This window comes from Stenella coeruleoalba (assembly GCF_951394435.1).
Source record: "Stenella coeruleoalba genome assembly, chromosome: 18".
Lineage (NCBI taxonomy): Eukaryota > Metazoa > Chordata > Mammalia > Artiodactyla > Delphinidae > Stenella > Stenella coeruleoalba.
In genome coordinates this window covers 53,002,548-53,009,743 of record NC_137164.1, presented here as the reverse complement: position 1 = coordinate 53,009,743, position 7,196 = coordinate 53,002,548, and the positions used below count along the sequence as shown (strand labels likewise).

Here is a 7,196-nt window from a genome sequence, read left to right as displayed (position 1 = left end):
AATTTTTTCCAAGTTGTACTTCAGTGCTTTAAAAGAAGAATATACAGGAACAGATGTTTCTGCTATGTCAAGATACTAAAATAGCCGACCCGCTTGGTCCTAATTATTGATAGTTTACCGCAGCACCAGCCTTGGCTTCTACAAAAGCGTTAGCAGAAGTGACAGCAGGAACACACAGGATTTATTCATTAAGAACGAGCTATAGCTTCCTGCATTTTCAGCTCCAGGCATCACGCTGAATAGTGCCCTGTCATTCGGCAAGAACTAGTCTGAGACAGGAAGCACTTTAGCGTGTTTACAGAAATATCTTTTAAAACGGACTTAACTATCAGACAGCCCCCTTGTAAAGCTTTCGCTCTAAGAAACTCGGGTAAAAGATTATCACTCTGCACTCCCAAAAATCAATTTTGGAGACTGACAGTTGTTCCAGACTGATGCTGGATTTCCTTTCTTCATTGAATTGAATTCCCTGTAGACTGTGAATATACTAACATTCACCAGGTGCATTTTCCTGATTTTTTTTTTTAAGTCATTAAATACCCCCCTTATTTTGTATCAAGTATTCTGTGTATACAGTGGAGAAGATTGTGACTGATAGTTGTTTAAGAAACCAACAACTGGTGAAAGGCAAGCCTGCCAATTTTTGTACATAAGCTAATAATGATAACATTCATAATAATATTAAGTAACACTTGTCGAGGACATAGTAAATGTCAGGCATCTGCTCATCCCTTTACATGCATTATCCCACTTAATCCTCAACTAAAGCTCTGAAATAGTTTTTATCTCCATGTTACCAGTGTTCCTGCTGAGCCTAAGATATTTTGAGTGTCTTGCCCAAAATGACACAGAAATTCCTGGAGCAGTAATTTGGCAGCAAACTCTCAGAGTCCAAGACCTGAGTTCTCAGTCCCAGTGTTAAAGTGCATTTTGATTTTTAGCATTCCTCCCATTCCAGGAGTAAATAATACATGAATCCATCACTGAACAACAGAGATCATTTCGATGTGAATGATTTCCAAATTTGTCCCTAAATTTTAGCACCTTCCTAAGCCGCTTATCTGTATTTCCCAATGCCTAAAAATGCTCTGACAGCATTCACACCCTTTTATTCTAATACTGCCACCACCTTCATTTACTCTCACGAGCTCCAGACAAAACCTATAATTGATTTTCCTCAAACCTCGAATTTATTTTTTTCCTTTATATGAGCAGCCCCCATCTAGAGAATAGAGGATACGTAGCTGTCAGAAGCGGCTGAATATGGCTTTGGCAGTTACAACGGAAGCAACGTCATGGGGCCTCCAGTTCACCTGCTCTGCTCTCATTCACTTCTGTACTTACTCCCAATTCCCAACACACACATGGGTGCTTTGCTCTGGTGTATCATGCTCTCTTCCTTTCTTCATTGTAAACATATGCTCTTGGGAAACGATCTAAAAACAAATAAACAAGTAAATGAACAAAAACCAGTACAGATACCTATTAACATTTACCTGTAATCATTTCCTTCTGTATTTGAATCGTAAGAAAGGACTAAAGATCTAATGATAGAATTTTATTTATCACAGTGCCAGCTGGTAGAGGTTTCACTGAGCAAAAGGGCCTTTGCTTATCTTATTTTACATTCATAACATATTGATCAGTATTTTTCATTAGCATATTCTCAATAGAAGACTGAAGCAAGAATAGGGAAGAGATCTAGATGTAAGAGTTCTCCAAGAGGTGGTGTACACAGGGATGATGGATTATCAGTTGAACAATAACTGAAAGAGCCCCTGGTGTGTTAAAAATGATGTTCCTTTGAGAATCTCCAAGTGGACGAATGGATTTTAAGTGGTTGGAGAAGCAGCAAATGAAAAAAAAAATTGGATTTCTCATTTATGTTAACCACAAAAACAACAAAAATCATAAATGTACATAATATTTATTTATTAGCCTACTAATCTTAGAAGTTTACTACTGTAATGCCACAGCTCCTTAGTAGTTCTCGAGAAATTCTCCCAAGTAAATAGATTTGTCTGACAGTAAATGTAAGGTTGTCAAATGTATGGTTGTCAACTCACCTGGGGATTCAGTGCTTCTCAATAATCTTTTATTTCCTTTAAGCAGTTTTCTCTCCTACTTCCTCAAAAGTTATTTCAAATGTTAAAATTTTCCCACAAGTCTCCTATTCAAATACCTTCCTCTACTCTATTCAAAGAAAATTGTCTTGGAGAAAACGCGGATGGTCAATATTTGAACTGTTTCAAACTTCCACCCCAACTTTACAAATGTATCTACACTTCTATATATGTTTTCTTTTACAGTCTTAGAGAAGAAGTTATCCTTTTTCTTGTTTAAAACTAAGCTGTTCACCTGTGTAATTCATCTTACACTTTCCCATCTGCTGCGTTATTTGGCTTCATCATTTTTTTCCCATCACTGCTACAACTGCAACCTACTCTTGCTCTCCTTCTCTGAAGTTTTTAAATATAATAAAATCTCCTCATCCTAAAAAAAATCCCCCGATACTTTATGTGTCTTTCGCTTTAACTTTATCTCAAACAAGCCTCTAGAAGGTGTGAGCCATGTTTGGTATCTCCATCTCAACAACCCCCTTTTGGAGGTGACCTCCTATGTCATAATTATTGGTTCCATTGTGTCTCTATTTATTATGGACTAGATGTGTGTCCCTCCCCCAAATTTATATGTTGAAGCCCTAGCCCCCAATGTGATGGTACTTGGAGATGGGGTCTTTGGGACATAATTATATTTAGATTAGTTCATGAGGATGGGTCGCTCATAATCGGATTGGTGACTTTATAAGAAGAGGAAGGGAAGAGGATCTCCTTTTCTCTCTTTCTCTCTCCCCGCCCCCCACCGTGTGCACTGAGAAAAGGCCGTGTAAGGACACAGTAAGAAGGTGGCCATTTACAAGCCAGGAAGAGAGCTCCTGTCCTCCAGAAAATAAATGTCTGACGTTTAAGTCACCCAGTCGACGGTATTTTGTTATGATAGCCCAAGCTGACTAGGACACTATTTCACTAGATAGAGAATTCCCTGAGGGACGGGGTTCAGACTTTGTTTCCTAGCATCTAACAAGGGTCCTGGCACATAGCAGGTAGCAAACACTCGTCTGCAGAAAGGGTAAATGAATACATGAATAACGGATGAATACAAGGTGCCAAGTAATTTTTGTAGGGTTAAGTGAACAAATAAATTTCATACAGAGAGCATTTAGCTTTGCACTGAGTCATTAAATGGAGCCTTACAGTAAGCCGTGATTTTGTTTTATTTGAATAAATGCAGTATTTCCATCCTACTTCAGGGAGTCTATATGTAACAATCCCCAGAAGGAACTAAATAAACAAGTGAATGACAATGACACCAAGGTCTTGATGTCATAGACATATGCAGTAGGAATAACATTTATAAGAATAATATTTATAGACATCTTATTATGTGCCTGGTACTTTGCTAACACTTTGCTAACACAGATTCATCTGTTTAATAAATATTTATGTAATGGGTACTATGTGCCAGGAACTGGAAAAATAGTGATGAACATACGGAACCTTTCCCCTCGTATTTGAAAGCCCTTTGTGCATTCTCCTCAGGTTTCTATTAGCTTTGTTCTTCTTCTCTTCACTATTTCAATCCTTTAAATGTGAATGGACAGTCTGATTGTCAGGGGAGATAGTCACTGGGCCAGGATATATACTATCTACAGTATCTTCATCTTAAAGACTGAGAACCTTCTGCCTTTCCTGGTTCCAAATAATTAACTAACGTGGTAGACCTAGGCAGAGTCTGGTGGCCCAGGTATGGCCATGGTCCCTGGTCAGGTAGTACTCATTTTCTCTCTATTTCTGTTCTGGCAAGTTAGACTGCTGCCAGTTGATCCACAAATTTACTCAGTTTTATAAGTTGAATTGTGGTTCCCTCCACAAATATATTGAAATTCTAACCCCCAGCCCCTCAGAATATCACCTTATTTAGAAATAGGGTCATTGAAGATATAATTAATTAAGTTAAAATGAGGTTATTCTGGAGTAGGCTGGTCCTCTAATCCAGTGTGACTGGTGATATTATAAGAAGATGGCCGTGTAAAGACAGACTCACATGGAGTATGTCATGTGATAACAGAAGCCGAGAATGAGGTGATGCAGCCACAAACCAAGGAATGCCAGCAACTGTAGGCCAAAACCAGAAGCTGGGAAGTTGCAAGGGAGGATTCCCCTGCAGGTTTGAGAGGGAGCTAACAACACCTTGATTTCATACTTCTAGCTTCTAAAACTGTAAGGCAATAAATTTCTGTCGTTTTAAACTATCCAGTTTGTGGTACTTTGTTAGGGCAGGCCTAGGAAACCAATACAATCAGCTTTACAGAACATCCTAGATCTGAATTGATTGATGAGACAAATAGGAGATCTGAAGTCAGGGGGAAATTTTTCCAGAACCTGCCCAGCTATAATAAAATCCCACTACATTACCAATCCTTGTGTTTATACTCCCTCCATGGGAACTGCAGGGAAAGAGCTAGGAGAGGAATTACTCGGGGGGAAAAGAGAATATGGTGAGCCCTGTATGAGTCAGTAGTCTCCAAAGAAACAAACCAACAGAATGAAAGAAAAAAAAAAAAAAATATATATATATATATATATACACACACATACATACATACATACACACACACACATATAATGTATTTACTATATCATATATGCATGTTACTAACACAATGAGGTTTAATTAAAAAAGTGATTAGTGAAAGGGTGGTAGAATCTTGGGTTATATCACTCACCAGCTTTGAGATCTCAGGTGAGTGAGTTACTCTCCTGCAGCCTCAGTTTCCTAGAGAATATGATAATTCCTGCACTCCCAACTCAAAGTGTTGTTGTGAGAATTAAATAAGATGAGGTATGTAGTGCTACCTTGTGAGTTCTAAGCACGATACAAGTTATGAGCTCATTGAACCTACAAGGTCTCAAAGTCTTCTGCAGCCAGGCATTACTTGGAGGGCTGCTGAAGAAAACAAGACGGTGACAACATGGTCTCTGACCTCTAGGGATTCAGAAATGTAAATGAAGACATAAGTGTGTTGAGTTAGGAGCTACCAATAGTTCAGTGTGTGTAGAACTCAACGTGTACCTGGAAGTGTGGTAAAAAATTAAATTTTAATTATAGTTAGGGTCCAATTTGAGAAGAATCTTACACATCCTGAGTGGGAGTTTGGAGTTTCATACTAAAGGGAGCTATTAAAGGATTTGCAACATGGAAATGACATGATCAGTTTTGTTTTCAGACACTCTCTTTGGCAGCAGAATAAGATATTACCCTGCAGGAGACTTAAAGCTCAATGGATTAGGGAATGTTAACTCATGCCTCTAACATATTGTTGATTCTGGACATATATCTAATATAAACAAAAATAGTAATAAAACTATTGAGCCAAAGTTTCAAAACCTATGGTAGTAGCTTAATATCCTATCTTCACACTTGTCTTCACATCTGTGCATTTCTTTTGATGCCCTTTACAAGCAACTGTTCTATCTCTAGTCAACAAGTAAAGAAACTACAGCACAAAAAGTTAATGACAAATTATAATGAAGTAATAAAACAGAAGGGATAACCGTATATTTATACTCTACAGGCACTGTGATAAATATATTAAATACAAATTCCTAATTTCAGGGTGAAAATGTCTTTTTAGTACACTCTACCACGGGAGACGTGTTCTGCTTCAGCTCCTTAACAAGGAGTTGATCAAGAGGCCTCTGGGCTTTTCATGCCATTTCACTGGAGACATTGGATGTATCTTAAATGAGAAATAAAATGGCAGATGGAACACAAAATTTGGAAACAAGGTTCAGATACTCTGCACCTGATTTTCAGAAATGTTGTAAAGTATACAAATTTATACTATAAAAAAGAACAGAGCCTGAAAAGCACATGATATATGACAAGATAGGTTGAAAGCTCTTCCTGATGAGATATTATTTTGGTTGGATTAAGGGATAGATGATAGCAATCTTTTAAATTTATGGGAACAATATGTTGTCCTTTGTACACTCCGTTGTTTTCTTCCCAATCCAATGAATGAAACTGAGCCTGCTGTATTAGAAGGAAGAAATGTAGCATCCAGTCAAAGTGTGGATATAGTCATTTTGGCTGTGTAGTGGCTCTAAAGGGCACAATGAAAAATAGCAAGCAGCTATGGAGATTCTGCGTAAGCCCAACTACCTTGAAGGATGTAAAAAAAAGGGGAGTGAAAGCTACCCTTTTTTCTTCATGCAGGCACACTTAATTTACATTTTACAGGGAAGTATTTTGTAAATACAATCTAAATAATGAAGATGAATAATAAAAATTATGATTTTCAATAAATACCACTCAAATAGATTTTTAGGAAATTGATGTATTTAATAAATCAATAAAAATGTATAAAATAGATTCACTTCAAATTAAAAACAGTAAATTATCTTCTTTTATAATCTTAATTTAATTTCAAAGCCTAGAAAAAGAATTTAAATGTAAACATGTAGTTCATGATCAATACATGAGGAATATAAAAACCTGAAGCATAATAAAAAGTGCACAGTAGATTTATATGTTCATTATTGTGATTTATGGACAGTTTATTATCTTCTTTATACTAACCTCAAAAGAAAACAGTGTCTTTAAGAAACATCAACTTTTTATATTAAATCAGAACAATAAACAACTCAGGGAGATAAAGATAACTTCATTAATGACGATAGGAAGCTGGCTCGGATATAAGTAATTTCCTACTCTTTTGTTTTTAGTCTCAACTTCAAAGAGTAATGAGAATCAGCTTTTCCTTCTCCTGTTCCTCTCAAAGCTCTTTGTAAATGTATACGGGAAGTTTAAGGCTTTATGTAATGTTAAGATGACATTTGGGAAAGAAATACATGACTACGTTTTTAAACAGTATTCATTTCCACTATGTCCTATCAACAGTACTAAATAATTACTGGAAAATAAAAGAAAGCCATGACCTGAATCACTGTTCAGCAATTAAAACTAAGAACACAGGTTTGTGATCTTCTGTTGCTGTAATCCATGCTTTAACCATAAAAATTAAGGGTACGAATATCTAGGACTCCATTTATTAACTGTTTAGTATTACATGTGAAATGATGATGGTTTCACAATGTTGAATGTGAAATGATTTGTATGTTTCAGGATATAAC

General features: G+C 36.7%; 1 long non-coding RNA gene across 1 annotated transcript in view; it reads right to left on the bottom strand.

Moving 5' to 3' along the window:
• Nucleotides 1-261: 261 nt before the first annotated feature.
• The window catches only part of LOC307176546, a 237,741-nt gene continuing 230,806 nt past the window's right edge, over nucleotides 262-7,196 (bottom strand). Inside the window, exon 7 of the long non-coding RNA XR_013824815.1 lies at nucleotides 262-1,436. This is a non-coding gene — a long non-coding RNA (uncharacterized lncRNA). The remainder of the gene's footprint in view (nucleotides 1,437-7,196) is intronic.